Below are 17,970 nucleotides of genomic sequence, written 5' to 3' on the forward strand. Positions count from 1 at the left end.
CCTCCATATATGGCTGGTACTCACGGGCCCTGACTGGTTAGCAGGGACTATCCATCTCTTTCATTGGCTCCATCCAGAAATCTGGGCTGCTAGGAGACCAAGACACCTTCTGAGGATTGCCCGCACAAATGGCTTCCATCCGGAGCGAAGACGGCGAGGGATGAGGGGCGGAGGCGCAGGGTGGATCGATGCCGCCGAGAACTTCGGCGGGATGACGTCACTAGACACGTGACGCGTTTCGCCAATAGGCTTCTTCAGACGTGTGCGCATGTGTCTGGGCATGGGTCTTCTTATATACGACCATTGCTACGCCCACTACATGCGGAATTCCGTAAGTGTTACTATGGAGATTCCGTAACTGAGCAGACTCCATCTAGTGGCCATTGTTGAGAAAACAGGCAGAATTATCTTTTTGCATTTACAGAAATACTTTTAGGTTCATGTCACTATTAAGCCCATATGGTTGCATAGAGTTGCATTTATAGATCCAGAAGGACTCTTTTCTCAACAACTGCTGGTCAAAGTCCCCCCTTCTAGGGCTTATGTTTAATTTGTAAATTCCTTTTACCTTCAAGCAATTAGGATTGGAACTATGTGCCATTTTAAAGTGCATAGCAACCAGACTTTTTTCATAGCTGTTTTTGATGTTATTGACACGCTCCTGTATACGATCTCTTAGAGGTCTATATGTTTTTCCAATATAGATCTTGTTGCAACTACACCTTAGCTGATAGACAACCTTATCCGTGTTACAATCAATATAATCATTAATCCTATAATTGACAGAGCCATCATGATTAGGGAAAGAATCTCCTTTTTCCATATATGGGCACATAGAACAATCACTGCAGCGAAACATTCCCTTTTTATTTCTTTTGACCATCCCAGGTCTATCTTTTGGTTTGAATTCACTGCTCACGAGCACGTCCGACAGGTTTCTGCCCCTCCTCGCTGCCATATGGGGGTAATCACCCACTCACTTTTTAATAATCGGGTCCCTACCTAGCAAATGCCAATGTTTGCCAAGTATGTCCCTTATTTCATTATAATGGGATCCATAGGTGGTCACAACTCTGACCAATCCAGGATCATTTACTTTTTTTGAATTGTCATCTAATCTGTTGGACAACAGATCAATTCTTCTTTTTGATAAGGCCTTATAATAGGCTTTATTGATTATATGTCTAGGATACCCTCGGGCCGTAAGCCTCATCTTGAGGTCCTCTGCCTCTATTTTGAAATCCTCAATTTGGCTGCAGTTGCGTCGTAATCACATTAACTGACCTATAGGTACAGCCCATTTCTGTGACGGCAAATGAGCACTTTTTGCTGACAGCAGGGTGTTTTTGGCGGTCTCCTTGCGGTACGTGCCCGTGATCAGTCCATCCCCCAACATTTTGATTTTCAAATCTAAAAAGGAGATCTCAGTTTTACTGTAAGTGTACGTTAGAAATATATCTCTACCATTGTTATTTAATTCACCGACAAACTCGTGCAATTGGGACTCAGTCCCCTTCCACACTACGAGTATGTCATCCACATATCTTAGCCATAGGGCGACGTGCTCCCAGAAGCCCAGGTGTAGGCACGCGTAGGACAGGGAACACGCCGCGCCCATGGCCACGCCTTTTTTCTGTCGATACAATTCTCCCTTAAATTCAAAATAGTTAAAGTTCAGAATAAGTTTCATCATGTCTAGCACAAGCTCAGAATGAGCCCGTTGATCATTATATTTCCTCTCCAAAAAATAATTTAGAGCTTCCAAACCCCTCTGGTGGGGGATGGACGTGAAGAGAGCTTCCACGTCCAACCCCACCAAGAGGAAATCCTCCTCAACCTGCACCCCTTCAATCTCCGCCAGGACTGCTTTTGTATCCATCACAAAGGATGGCAATTTTTTTACAATATCTTTAATCTTTTGTTCTACATATAGAGATGGGCCGAACGGTTCGCCGGCGAACGGTTCCCGGCGAACTTCGGTGGTTCGCGTTCGCCTCCCGCAGGCGAACGTTTCCGGAAGTTCGGTTCGCCCCACAATGCACTATGAGGGTCAACTTTGACCCTCTACATCACAGTCAGCAGGCCCAGTGTAGCCAATTAGGCTACACTAGCCCCTGGAGCCCCACCCCCCTTATATAAGGCAGGCAGCGGCGGCCATTACGGCCACTCGTGTGCCTGCATTAGAGAGAGTAGGGCGAGCTGCTGTCTGTCTCTCATAGGGAAAGATTAGTTAGGCTTAGCTTTTCCTGGCTGCATACCTGTTCAGTGATCCTGCCACTGCATACCTGTTCTGTGAACCCACCCACCACTGCATACCTGTTCAGTGATCCTGCCACTGCATACCTGTTCTGTGAACCCACCCACCACTGCATACCTGTTCAGTGATCCTGCCACTGCATACCTGTTCTGTGAACCCACCCACCACTGCATACCTGTTCAGTGATCCTGCCACTGCATACCTGTTCTGTGAACCCACCCACCACTGCATACCTGTTCAGTGATCCTGCCACTGCATACCTGTTCTGTGAACCCACCACTGCATACCTGTTCTGTTCAGTGGACCCGCCACTGCATACCTGTTCTGTTCAGTGGACCAGCCACTGCATACCTGTTCTGTTCAGTGGACCCGCCACTGTATACCTGTTTAGTGAACCCGCCACTGCATACCTGTTCTGTTCAGTGAACAGTTTGGTGTGTCAGTGTGAAGCAGTACCTTAATTACACTACCTGATTGATGTATACACATGCAAGATGTTTTAAAGCACTTTAGTCCTGTCATTTAGCATTCAATATGATTTCTGCCCTTAAAACGCTGCTTTGCGTCAAATCCAGATTTTTCCTGGGGACTTTTGGCGTGTATCCCACTCCGCCATGCCCCCCTCCAGGTGTTAGACCCCTTGAAACATCTTTTCCATCACTTTTGTGGCCAGCATAATTATTTTTTTTTTTCAAAGTTCGCATCCCCATTGAAGTCTATTGTGGTTCGCAAACTTTAACGCGAACCGAACCTTCCGCGGAAGTTCGCGAACCCGGTTCGCGAACCTAAAATCGGAGGTTCGGCCCAACTCTGTCTACATATTGAGCGACCTTCTCTAGAGGGCCATTATTGCCCGAAACAATAGGACGGCCTGGGGGATTTTTAATATCTTTATGGGTTTTGGGTAGTATGTAAAAGGTGGGCGTAGTATAAATGTCAATTTTCAAAAACGTCATCTCCCTTTCCAAAAGAATTCCGTCCAAATAACCCCATATAATTTTATCATTGATCTTTTCTACCAATTCCTTAAAGGGGTTATTGCATACTCTTTCATAAGTATTTTTATCACTCAACAAACGTTTTACTTACTTCTCATACATTTCCTTCCCCATAACCACTACGTTGCCCCCCTTATCACTCTTTTTAATCTCAATATCTTTATTATTCTGCAATTCCTCTAAAGCCTTCCTTTCCACTGCACTTAAATTGTCCGGTCCACCTCTCTGCTTCCAATTTATCAACTTCAGATCCTCAGCCACTAAATCCATAAACATGGATGTGTATTTATTGCTGCTCAATGCAGGCATAAAGGTAGATTCCGGTCGTAGATTTGTATGCAGAACGGGCGGGGTTTCACCATGTTCTACCTCATAGAGGAGATCACTCAAATTCAAATTATCAATCTCATCCAATTCTTCAACTATATCACCGTCCGGTGGAGTTGAAGTGTACATCCTCTTCAGGAGGACACGTCTCAAAAATAATTGTATGTCTTTATATGTCTCAAATTCACAACCTGTTTGTTTTGGGCAGAAGAATAAGCCTTGTTGCAACACAGATAATTGGGGTTCACTGAGGGGTATATCGGTTAAGTTGATAACATCAAGTTTAGCATTCTCTAATAGGGGCAACTGCCCCCCCCCCCCTCCCCTGCTGTCCCCGGGTCTGCATGCCTTCTCTTCTTACCACGTTTACCTCTCCTTCTGTGTTTACGTCTAAAAAATCATCCTCATCCACATTTTGCGCTCCATTTTTGTTTTGGCCATTTTTCTTTTTTGGCTTCCTTCTCCTATTATTTCTATTTCTATTGATGTTTTTCCCTGTCTTTTTAAGAATACCTGACTTTCCAGAACCCTCACTTTCTTGTCCTGAGGATTCACCAGCCGATTCCTCTGAGGTGCCACCCCAACCGACCCTCCTGCCCCTTCCTTTCCTTAGGCCATATTTTTGGCCGCTTAAATTGAAAATATCGCCTCTTTTGTAATCTTCAACATCTCTCATAAACTTTTTTTCTTTATTATTTTTAATTCGTTCATTTTCTTTTTCAACAATATTTTTCAATTTAGTGTTAAGCTCATCAAAATTGGGGTCATTTTTATATTCATTGAGCTTCAGAGTACTTATCTCCAGCTCCTTTTCGATATCTTTAAATTGGATTCTTTCTTCTTTAACGAAAATTTTCATGACTTTAACGCCATGGAATTTACATTCCGTTTCCCATTCTGGGAGCATACGGAGGGTTTGTAGATGGTCGGCTGGGGCAACCCTCTCCCGGATACCTCGCGGAAAAATCTGTTTGTCAATGTATCGATCCATCCCTAGGATCTCCCACTTTTTCCTAACAAATTTTAGGGATATTTTCTGGTGTTGTCTAAATAACCGGACCAAGGTTAACTTAGCTTCATTGGCTACTTCTACCTGTACCTCATCATAGACCTGCTGCTCATCGGAATCTAATTCAAACACTGGCACATAAGCCATGATAATTAATATGTATAATTATTCAAGGATTAGGAATATCAACCACATCCAACACAATTAAACCAAACACCAAGACAATATTGCGGGATATCAACCTGAAGGATTCAAATTCTGTCTCACCTATCAATACATATGAATCACAAAAGAACAGGATATAGGGAGCCTGTGATGGATACAAAAGCCGTCCTGGCGGAGATTGAAGGGGTGCAGGTTGAGGAGGATTGCCTCTTGGTGGGGTTGGACACTGGAAGCTCTCTTCATGTCCATCCCCCACCAGAGGGGTTTGGAAGCTCTAAAATTATTTTTTGGAGAGGAAATATAATGATCAACGGGCTCATTCTGAGCTTGTGCTAGACATGATGAAACTTATTCTGAACTTTAACTATTTTGAATTTAAGGGAGAATTGTATCGACAGAAAAAAGGCGTAGCCATGGGCGCGGCGTGTTCCCTGTCCTACACGTGCCTACACCTGGGCTTCTGGGAGGAGACCATGGTCAGGGGCATGCGTGGGTACCGGGAACACGTCGCCCTATGGCTAAGATATGTGGACGACATACTCGTAGTGTGGAAGGGGACTGAGTGCCAATTGCACGAGTTTGTCGGTGAATTAAATAACAATGGTAGAGATATATTTCTAACGTACACTTACAGTAAAACTGAGATCTCCTTTTTAGATTTGAAAATCAAAATGTTGGGGGATGGACTGATCACGGGCACGTACCGCAAGGATACCGCCAGAAACACCCTGCTGTCAGCAAAAAGTGCTCATTTGAAATGGGCTGTACCTATAGGTCAGTTCATGCGATTATGACGCAACTGCAGCCAAATTGAGGATTTCAAAATAGAGGCCGAGGACCTCAAGATGAGGCTTACGGCCCGAGGGTATCCTAGACATATAATCAATAAAGCCTATTATAAGGTCTTATCAAAAAGAAGAATTGATCTGTTGTCCAACAGATCAGATGACAATTCAAAAAAAGTAAATGATCCTGGATTGGTCAGAGTTGTGACCACCTATGGATCCCATTATAATGAAATAAGGTACATACTTGGCAAACATTGGCATTTGCTAGGTAGGGACCCGATTATTAAAAAGTTAGTGGGTGATTACCCCCATATGGCAGCGAGGAGGGGCAGAAACCTGTCGGACGTGCTCGTGAGCAGTGAATTCAAACCAAAAGATAGACCTGGGATGGTCAAAAGAAGTAAAAAGGGAATGTTTCGCTGCTGTGATTGTTCTATGTGCCCATATATGGTAAAAGCAGATTATTTCCCTAATCATGATGGCTCTGTCAATTATAGGATTAATGATTGTATTGATTGTAACACGGATAAGGTTGTCTATCAGCTAAGGTGTAGTTGCAACAAGATCTATATTGGAAAAACATATAGACCTCTAAGAGATCGTATACAGGAGCATGTCAATAACATCAAAAACAGCTATGAAAAAAGTCCGGTTGCTATGCACTTTAAAATGGCACATAGTTCCAATCCTAATTGCTTGAAGGTAAAAGGAATTTACAAATAAACATAAGCCCTAGAAGGGGGGACTTTGACCAGCAGTTGTTGAGAAAAGAGTCCTTCTGGATCTATACATGCAACTCTATGCAACCATATGGGCTTAATAGTGACATGAACCTAAAAGTATTTCTGTAAATGCAAAAAGATAATTCTGCCTGTTTTCTCAACAATGGCCACTAGATGGAGTCTGCTCAGTTACGGAATCTCCATAGTAACACTTACGGAATTCCGCATGTAGTGGGCGTAGCAATGGTCGTATATAAGAAGACCCATGCCCAGACACATGCGCACACGTCTGAAGAAGCCTATTGGCGAAACGCGTCACGTGTCTAGTAACGTCATTCCGCCAAAGTTCTCGGCGGCATCGATCCACCCTGCGCCTCCGCCCCTCATCCCTCGCCGTCTTCGCTCCGGATGGAAGCCATTTGTGCGGGCAATCCTCAGAAGGTGTCTTGGTCTCCTAGCAGCCCAGATTTCTGGATGGAGCCAATGAAAGAGATGGATAGTCCCTGCTAACCAGTCAGGGCCCGTAAAAACCAGCCATATATGGAGGTATCTAGACAAGTTGTGGAGCTGAAAAAAGGACATTGCTAAGCAAGCCAGTTCTCAAAGTCCTTCATTGCTGGATGTCATTGTTTAACCTGCTGTGGTTGAAGCCTGGCGTGACAGGGTGTTGTAGCCTCTGCTACATGTAATGGGGGTGTTCTGTATTGAAGAGACTTACATGGAGGCACTACAAATATAAGGGTGGAATGAAGATATGCTTTTGGGATGACGATATACAGCAACTGTGCAGGATTTAAAGGGGCCTGAAGACTCACACTAAAAATATACCGGTAACATTAGATATATAGGTGCACCCGTAGTCTTCCAAATAACCTGGCCGGCCTGGTGTAGGTTGCTGTATGAATGTGATTTTTAATTGATTTTAATTGGTGGTGTTCTTATGGCATGTAAAATAAGTGATTACATTTTTGATAAATTGCAATAATTCAGGCTCCCAATAGATTGAAAATATCTGACAGAATGGACAGGTTTTGAACTAGTCCATCTCCTCATAGGGGATTCTCAGGGCTTTCTTTATTTTCAAAAGCACTTTCTGAACGGCAGTGGCCTAGTCCAACCAACAAAATAGTGTGCAAGTGAGAAACTAGGCTCTATTCCTGGGAGTGTTTTTTTTTTAACAAAGAAAATACTGAGAACCTCCTTTAGGAGATGGACTAGGATTTCACATTGAAAATTCTTACTGCAAGTGACTGCAACATAGGAAAAAGGTAATTTATAGTGCATTTTACTGTGAGAGAAATGTATGTCTTATGTATGTGTAATTTAAAGTTTTTTCGTGATTGTGGTACTTTAAGTCTGAGATCTGAGAGCATATTTTACAACAGGAAGATCAATTTTATCTATGTGCACTTGCAGTAAGCTCGGATGTGCCTCATCCACGAATTCGGAAATCCGCGTGGTTGCAAAAAAAAATCCGCATTCGGCCCCGCCGCATGCGGATTTTCGTCCGCGTCCACGCAACCACGCGGATTTTTTCCCATGAATGGCGTAATCACGCGCGGATTCACGCCCGGAGGCGGATTTTCTTTTAACGTTAATAACAAAGCCCCCATACATGCTACAGTCCCCCAAATAGCATGGATTATCGAGGTGATAAGGGGCAACATAACTTCAACATAAAAAATTCCCCCAAAATTTTTTTTTCTAGAGAAAATGGATTTTAAAGTGAAATCAACACTTTAAATGGGGCTATTAATTGGTAATAAGTGGTTTAAAAAAGGGATATACGCGTTAAGCAGTCAAAGAGGTGAAGGCGAGTTCCAATGGCACTTGTCGGCGAAGGTACCGCTGGAGGAGGATGAGTGGCTGACGGCAAAAAGGCTCCAGAGAGGTTTTTGTAATTTTTTTTTTTTTTTTGCAGCAATTAGCAATGACATCGCAGCAGAGTTGTCAGTGGACACGGGCAGTGTGAACGCAGAGTGCAGTGGTGGTAGCGACTGATTCAGGAGAAGGTCTATGCGGGCGGTCAGTTCAGCAGCACAGAAGGACCACGGCAACATACTGGTAGTAGTAGTAGCAGCACAGCGTCATAGTGCTGGCCAAAAAATTAAATGCACCCGGCGACCCGGGCAGTGTGAACGCAGAGTGTAGTAGCGACTGAGTCAGGAGGACAAAGCGGGCGGTCAGTTCAGCAGCAGCAGCACAGTAGTAGTAGCACAGTGTCATAGTGCTGGGCAAAAAATTAAATGCACCCGGCGACCCGGGCAGTGTGAACGCAGAGTGTAGTAGCGACTGAGTCAGGAGGACAAAGCGGGCGGTCAGTTCAGCAGCAGCAGCACAGTAGTAGTAGCACAGCGTCATAGTGCTGGCCAAAAAATTAAATGCACCCGGCGACCCGGGCAGTGTGAACGCAGAGTGTAGTAGCGACTGAGTCAGGAGGACAAAGCGGGCGGTCAGTTCAGCAGCAGCAGCACAGTAGTAGTAGCACAGCGTCATAGTGCTGGCCAAAAAATTAAATGCACCCGGCGACCTGGGCAGTGTGAACGCAGAGTGTAGTAGCGACTGAGTCAGGAGGACAAAGCGGGCGGTCAGTTCAGCAGCTCAGAAGGAGGACCATGGCAACTTACTGGTAGTAGTACCATAACACCAAAAAATTAACCAAGGTAGGCACTAGGCAGGTAGTAAATGTCTTTATAAAGGCAGGCATAGTTAACAACAGCACATGCAGCAGCCACTTCATGTCCCCCTGTGTCCGACAATAGGAACTCACCTTCCACCCAAGCCTGGTTGATTTTCAGGAAGGTGAGTTTGTCCACAGAGGCGTGGGAGAGCCGAGAGCGCTTCTCTGTGACCACGCCACCGGCCGCACTAAAGCATCTCTCTGAGAGGACACTGGAAGGAGGGCAGGATAGGAGTTCCAGGGCGTACTGGGAAAGCTCGCTCCAGATGTCCAGTCTCTTGACCCAGTACTCCAAGGGGTCCACGGGGCTGTCGGTGTCATTGAGCCCGCTGGATGACCCCATATAGTCAGACACCATGGTGGTCAGTCGTTGCTTGTGCTGGTTGGTGGTGGATGCTGTGGCGGGCACCTCTGTTCTGGGCTGCTGCACTGCATACAGGCTCTTGCTTAGGCTCTTCAGGTCTCCGGGGCGCCAGTTGCTGCTGCTGCTGCTGGTGGTTGTTGTTGTGCTGCTAGTGGCAATGGCAGGCACCTCTTGCTGGCTTGGCAGAGCAGTTACAGTGGGGGTGGAATGCTGGGGGAATGCTTCCAGTAGTCTGCGCACAAGGGCCTCCTTCAACTCCCTTGTGCGTTGCTCGGTGGTGGATGGCGTCATTAAGTCTCCCAGCTTCCCCTTCAGACGGGGATCAAGCATCAATGTAATCCAGATGTCCTCCCTTGAACGCATCTGGATCACCCGGGGGTCCCTGCGAAGGCAGCGCAACATGTACACAGCCATGGGAAACAAGTGGGCCCTGCCAGCAAGATCTTCCTCGTCCTCGCCATTGTCCCATAATGCATGCCTGTCCTCTTCCTGTGCCATGTCGTTGTCCTCCTCAAACCGCCATCCACGTACAACGCCTGCTGCACTCTGCTCCTCCTCCTCATTCAGGTTAGGGACCTCCAACTCTTCCACTACCTGCTGTGAGCCCTCCTCTGAGCTGGACTGTGCTGCCATCTGCTCCTGTTCTTCCAACTGCCTCAGGGCTTCATCCCCACGCTCAATTAAATTGTCCATTGCCTGCTCCAGTAGACAAACCAAGGGCACCCACTGGCACACAGAGGCCCGCTCCTCACTGACCATCTTGGTTGCCTCCAGGAAGGGACTCAGCACCAGGCATACTTGCTGCATCAGTGTCCACTGAGTGGCAGTAATCATGGGGACTTGCTGGTTGCTGGGGACACTTGGGTCTAGCATGTAGGCCCTAAGAGCCAGCCTGTGCTGACACAGCCGCTCCAACATGGCCAGAGTCGAATTCCAGCGAACTGGCATGTTGATGATCATCCGGTGTTGTGGCCTTCCATACTGCTGCTGTAAGGTGGACAAGAGTGCAGAGGCAGTGGCTGACAGGCGGAAAAAGCGTACCACCGCCCGGGCATCCTGCAGCAGCTCGCTCATCCCCTGGTAGGTGCGCAAGAAGCGCTGCACCACAAGATTGAGCACGTGGGCCAAGCAGGGGATGTGCTGGAGGTTTCCCTGCTGCACTGCTGCCACCAGGTTGGCCCCGTTATCGGCTGCCACATACCCCACTTCCAGGCCTCTGGGGGTCAGCCACCTCCGCTCCTGCTTCCTGAGGGCGGCCAGGACGTTGGTGGCCGTAAGCCTCTCCTTCCCCAGGGTCACCAATTTTAAAAGGGCTTGGCAGTGCCGAGGCTTGGCGCTGCTGCTGCCGAGGCGGGCTTGCTTTCCGGGTGCTGAGGGAGTGTCGTGACAGGACCCTTCTGCATCCCCCCTGATCCCGCGTGGTGGCACCACTAGCTGGGCTGATGCGCTCTTGTCCTCCCTCCCTTCCATCAGTGTCACCCAGTGGGCCGTAAAGGACAGGTAGCGACCTGTCCCAAATCTGCTACTCCACGAGTCCATGGTCACGTGGACCCGCTTGCCCACAGAGTAGTCCAGGGAACGGGCCACGTTTTCCACCGCAAACTTGTGGAGTGCTGGGATCGCGCTCCTGCTGAAATAGTGGCGACTGGGGACTTGCCACTCGGGGATGCCAAATTGGAGCAGCGTCCGCATGGCGCTCCCCTCCTGCACCAGGGAGTAGGGAAGCAGCTGTGATGCCATGGCCCGGGCCAGCAAGCCATTTAGTTTGCGGATCCGCCTGTGGCTTGGAGGCAGAGGCTTGGTCAGACCCTGAAAGGTGTCGCTCAGCAGGGTCTGACGACGCTGGGATGCAGGGGAGACAGAGGAGAGAGACGAACACTGGCTGCCAGCCTCAATGTCTGTGTCCTGAGCAGCCGAGGTGGAAGAGCGCTTGCGTGCTACTACTGATGCTGCTGTGGGGGATTCACGACCCTGAGGGAGGGAGGATGCTGCTGCGCTGGTGGGCCTTCTGCTCTCAGGAACCCCTGCCAGCAGTGCCTGCTTCCTCTTAAAGTCCGCATACTCGCGGCAGTGGCGGCTTCTCAGGTGGCCCTGGAGGGATGAGGTACCCATCTTGCTCAGACTTTTCCCACGGCTCAATCTTTTGCTGCATAACCTGCACACCGCATACCTTTTGTCATCAGTACATTCCTCAAAGCAATCCCACACTGGTGACTTTAATTTACTGCGGCCCCCACTAGCAGAGGGTGCAGCGGAGCAATGTGTGGTAGTAGTTGCCGGGGGTTGCATGGTGGTGGTGCCGGCTGAAGCAGTGTCCTGTCTACTTCCTCCACGCCCACTGCTGCCGATGCCCCTGCCCCTGCCTGACATATGGCGATATCCTTGCCTAGGCCGAGGTGACTCGTCATCCTGCTCTGACCATTCTTCCACGGACTCAGCAGGCTGCACATAGTTAGGGTCCACAACGTCATCATCAGCAGCAGCATCATAATCCAGCTCTTCCTCTGACTCCCCCGCCTCCTCTTCTGTCCCTACATCCCCAGACACAGACCCCTCTTCTTCATCACCAGAACTCAACAACGCTTGTGATTGTGGCCCGATCTCAATCTCTGCCACATCAGTCCCCAGTAAGTCCTGTGCTTCTTGCATCAGCAGGTTCCCAGATGCCGGACTGAGGGACAGAACGCTGTCATCCTGGGAGGGCTGCTGACCAGTGGGTGCTGGGGTGGATGTCACAACAAGCGTGGGATGTTGGCTGCTGCTGCTACTGCTTGGAGTGGTGCTCACAGTAGAGGTCTGGGAGGAAGTCATGATGTCCATGAGTACGTCAGGTTCCATTTGCTCAACCACCACACGGGGACCAGAAACTTTAAAATATTTGGACAATGGCGTCCGCTGACTCGGCCCAGGCTTTGCTGCCCCCTTTTCTGCTGCATCACGACCACGTACAGCTGGGCGTCCTCTCCCTGGACGTGGAGCAGTCCCAGAAGTGGCTGAGGCAATTGAACTCCCTTTACTCTCACCCCGCGAAACCCTGCCAGACATGTTGCTAGTAATGAATCACTGGATGCAGTGGGCACAGTACAAGGTCACTGAAGGATGCAGTGGGCACAGCACAAGGTCACTGAAGGATGCAGTGGCCACAGTACAAGGTCACTGAAGGATGCAGTGGGCACAGCAGTGGGCACTGGATATACAACTAGGTCACTGAAGGATGCAGTGGCCACAGTACAAGGTCACTGAAGGATGCAGTGGGCACAGCAGTGGGCACTGGATATACAACTAGGTCACTGAAGGATGCAGTGGCCACAGTACAAGGTCACTGAAGGATGCAGTGGGCACAGCAGTGGGCACTGGATATACAACTAGGTCACTGAAGGATGCAGTAAGCACAGTACAAGGTCACTGAAGGATGCAGTGGGCACAGCACAAGGTCACTGAAGGATGCAGTGGGCACAGCAGTGGGCACTGGATATACAACTAGGTCACTGAAGGATGCAGTGGCCACAGTACAAGGTCACTGAAGGATGCAGTGGGCACAGCAGTGGGCACTGGATATACAACTAGGTCACTGAAGGATGCAGTGGCCACAGTACAAGGTCACTGAAGGATGCAGTGGGCACAGCAGTGGGCACTGGATATACAACTAGGTCACTGAAGGATGCAGTGGCCACAGTACAAGGTCACTGAAGGATGCAGTGGGCACAGTACAAGGTCACTGAAGGATGCAGTGGCCACAGTACAAGGTCACTGAAGGATGCAGTGGGCACAGCAGTGGGCACTGGATATACAACTAGGTCACTGAAGGATGCAGTGGCCACAGTACAAGGTCACTGAAGGATGCAGTGGGCACAGCAGTGGGCACTGGATATACAACTAGGTCACTGAAGGATGCAGTGGGCACAGTACAAGGTCACTGAAGGATGCAGTGGGCACAGTACAAGGTCACTGAAGGATGCAGTGGCCACAGTACAAGGTCACTGAAGGATGCAGTGGGCACAGCAGTGGGCACTGGATATACAACTAGGTCACTGAAGGATGCAGTGGGCACAGTACAAGGTCACTGAAGGATGCAGTGGGCACAGCACAAGGTCACTGAAGGATGCAGTGGGCACAGCAGTGGGCACTGGATATACAACTAGGTCACTGAAGGATGCAGTGGCCACAGTACAAGGTCACTGAAGGATGCAGTGGGCACAGCAGTGGGCACTGGATATACAACTAGGTCACTGAAGGATGCAGTGGCCACAGTACAAGGTCACTGAAGGATGCAGTGGGCACAGCAGTGGGCACTGGATATACAACTAGGTCACTGAAGGATGCAGTGGCCACAGTACAAGGTCACTGAAGGATGCAGTGGGCACAGTACAAGGTCACTGAAGGATGCAGTGGCCACAGTACAAGGTCACTGAAGGATGCAGTGGGCACAGCAGTGGGCACTGGATATACAACTAGGTCACTGAAGGATGCAGTGGCCACAGTACAAGGTCACTGAAGGATGCAGTGGGCACAGCAGTGGGCACTGGATATACAACTAGGTCACTGAAGGATGCAGTGGGCACAGTACAAGGTCACTGAAGGATGCAGTGGGCACAGTACAAGGTCACTGAAGGATGCAGTGGCCACAGTACAAGGTCACTGAAGGATGCAGTGGGCACAGCAGTGGGCACTGGATATACAACTAGGTCACTGAAGGATGCAGTGGCCACAGTACAAGGTCACTGAAGGATGCAGTGGGCACAGCAGTGGGCACTGGATATACAACTAGGTCACTGAAGGATGCAGTGGGCACAGTACAAGGTCACTGAAGGATGCAGTGGGCACAGTACAAGGTCACTGAAGAATGCAGTGGGCACAGTACAAGGTCACTGAAGGATGCAGTGGGCACAGCACAAGGTCACTGAAGGATGCAGTGGCCACAGTACAAGGTCACTGAAGTATGCAGTGGGCACAGCAGTGGGCACTGGATATACAACTAGGTCACTGAAGGATGCAGTGGCCACAGTACAAGGTCACTGAAGGATGCAGTGGGCACAGCAGTGGGCACTGGATATACAACTAGGTCACTGAAGGATGCAGTGGCCACAGTACAAGGTCACTGAAGGATGCAGTGGGCACAGCAGTGGGCACTGGATATACAACTAGGTCACTGAAGGATGCAGTGGCCACAGTACAAGGTCACTGAAGGATGCAGTGGGCACAGCACAAGGTCACTGAAGGATGCAGTGGCCACAGTACAAGGTCACTGAAGGATGCAGTGGGCACAGCAGTGGGCACTGGATATACAACTAGGTCACTGAAGGATGCAGTGGCCACAGTACAAGGTCACTGAAGGATGCAGTGGGCACAGCAGTGGGCACTGGATATACAACTAGGTCACTGAAGGATGCAGTGGCCACAGTACAAGGTCACTGAAGGATGCAGTGGGCACAGCAGTGGGCACTGGATATACAACTAGGTCACTGAAGGATGCAGTGGCCACAGTACAAGGTCACTGAAGGATGCAGTGGGCACAGTACAAGGTCACTGAAGGATGCAGTGGCCACAGTACAAGTTCACTGAAGGATGCAGTGGGCACAGCAGTGGGCACTGGATATACAACTAGGTCACTGAAGGATGCAGTGGCCACAGTACAAGGTCACTGAAGGATGCAGTGGGCACAGCAGTGGGCACTGGATATACAACTAGGTCACTGAAGGATGCAGTGGGCACAGTACAAGGTCACTGAAGGATGCAGTGGGCACAGTACAAGGTCACTGAATGATGCAGTGGCCACAGTACAAGGTCACTGAAGGATGCAGTGGGCACAGCAGTGGGCACTGGATATACAACTAGGTCACTAAAGGATGCAGTGGCCACAGTACAAGGTCACTGAAGGATGCAGTGGGCACAGCAGTGGGCACTGGATATACAACTAGGTCACTGAAGGATGCAGTGGGCACAGTACAAGGTCACTGAAGGATGCAGTGGGCACAGTACAAGGTCACTGAAGGATGCAGTGGGCACAGCAGTGGGCACTGGATATAAAACTAGGTCACTGAAGGATGCAGTGGCCACAGTACAAGGTCACTGAAGGATGCAGTGGGCACAGCAGTGGGCACTGGATATACAACTAGGTCACTGAAGGATGCAGTGGGCACACAAGGATGTCACACTGTGTAATGAGATGCTCATATGCCAGCGAGCGAGCGAGCAGTGGGCACTGGGCACGGCACAAGGTCACTGACAGAATAATTGAACAGCGCTGGCAGAGAGTGGCGGCGCCGGCGGTGTGACTGGCTGCCTGCAAATAGTACAAGTGTATAACTGTCACTGGAATATACAAGTGAACACTGCAGCTGCACTAACCTGCCTGCCTGCACTCTACACACAGATAATCCCCACTCCCACTACACTGCAGCACTGAACCTGCCTGCACAGCACTACACACAGTTAAATAATCACTAGACTCCCACACTCCCACTACACTACACTGACTACAACTAACTACAGCAATCACTCACTGACTAGCTAACTGTGTACAGTATAAGAGCAGTGTTAGCAAAAAAAACGCTTTGTTTTTAACACAATAAATGCACTTGCTCAAACAACAATGGCCTGGAGATAATCCTCTCAGCACCACAGTCTAACAAGGACAGAGCTTTTCCATCATGGCCGCCGCTTTATATTCAGGAGGGGAGGGCATAGCTCCCCTCCTGTGATTGGTTGCTAGGGCCTGGCTGGGGCACTCTGATTGGCCTGCAATGTGTCACTTCCGCATAGTTTGACGCATTTCCGCAAACCACGACTTCAGCCCCGGGTTTCACGAGCGTGAATGCGGATTTCTGTCCGCATTCACGTGAAGCCGAAGTAGATTTTCGTGGTTGAAAATCTATTCACGGATTTTCGTGTCCGAGGCGGAATGCGTCAAAATGGTCGTGAATCCACGCGTAAGCGTGATCACGACCTGGCGGTGAGCACCACTGGTAATACTCACTTTATATAGTAGACATTATAGTGGTCGTCTCGACCTGAAATTATAAGCTTCTAAAAAAGGCTTTGACTATCTATCTATCTATCTATCTATCTAACTATCTATCTATCTATCTATCTATTTATCTATCTATCTATCTCACCCCTGATACAGCAAATCGATAGATCAGTCTCTGAACACAATCTTATTAAATTGTGATCAGTTTGAACCGTACACAGCAAATCAGTTTTCAATTGAAATGAGCAAAAGAAAATCTATCAAAAATAGATCAAAACAAAGTGTTGCACATTTTGTCCCATTGATAAACCACCACTCCTTCCCCTCTCCTGTTCAACAGACATTTTCCATCCTATTTGATTGATAACTTTAGGTCAAAATTTATTGAAATTTGATCAATTGGACATGTTGGTGCTATAGATTTCGGACAGATTTGATTTAAGTGATCAAATCTGCCAGCGCAAGAATCAAACAGACAAACACGTGCAAACTCTGCTATATGCAAACACACAAACGTAACAATGCTTCTCTCTGGCTCCCAACTTTCCTGCTGTAGTCAATATGCATGGCTCTTAACATTGCATCTATTGCGATGTCCAAAATGCCCAGGTGCCTCTGTTACCCATATTTGCCACTTCAAGTGAACTCAATTATTGCATGGGTTTTTATAGTACAAAATCATCACTTGCAGTTGCTGTCAGCACATATCAGATTTTATACTTCTTGAGATTGCGGTTATAAATTATGAGTAAAATGAGAGCATTGACAAAGAATAACTTAAAGGGAACCCGAGGGGTATGGAGGCTGCCATATTTATTTTCTTGTAAACAATGCCAGTTGCCTGGCAGCCCTGTTGATCTTCTTTCGTATGTAGTGTGAGTCAAAACCCTGAAACAAGCATATGGCTAATCCAATAGTATCAGCTGAGTCAGAGTACGTGATCTGCTGCATGCTTGTTCAGAGTCTATGGCTAAAAGTATTAGAGACACAGGATCAGGTGGGCTGCCAGGCAACTTGTATTGTTTAAAGGGACCCTGAGGAGTAAAAATAAATGGAACCGCTACTTACCTGGGGCTTTCTCCAGCCCACCGTAGGTCGGGAGGTCCCCCGGCATCCTCCCAGCTCCTCTCCCGGGCCCCCCCCCCTGCATACCACACCGGTGACACCCGGGCCGAGTGTCGGGCTCCCACTTCCTTGTCGGTGACGCTCATCGTCATCACGCCAGCTGCTGTGCATTATCATGGCAGCCGGCGTGACAGTACTGCGCATGCGCGGTTTAATTTCACATGCGCAGTACTGTCACGACGGCCGCCATGATGACGTGCAGTGGCCGGCGTGATGACAACAACCATCACCGATAAGGAAGTAGGAGCCTGACACCCGGCTCGGGTGTCGCCAGTGCAGCATGCATCGGAGGGACTGGGAGAGGAGCCAGGAGGACGCCTGGGGGACCTCCCAACCTACGGTGGGCTGGAGAAAGCCCCAGGTAAATAGCTCGGGGTCCCTTTAAAAGGAAAAAAATATGGCAGCCTCCATATCCCACTCACATTGGGTTTCCTCTAAAACAACTAAAGCTTCCTAAAATTGAACTACAATGTTGGCACTTTTTTTTAGCAGTTCTTTATTTGTCTACACATCTGCAGATTGAACTAGTTTACATGTTTCTCATACTGAACATATTCCTCACAGT

The sequence above is a fragment of the Hyperolius riggenbachi genome, chromosome 1, assembly GCF_040937935.1.
Source record: "Hyperolius riggenbachi isolate aHypRig1 chromosome 1, aHypRig1.pri, whole genome shotgun sequence".
Lineage (NCBI taxonomy): Eukaryota > Metazoa > Chordata > Amphibia > Anura > Hyperoliidae > Hyperolius > Hyperolius riggenbachi.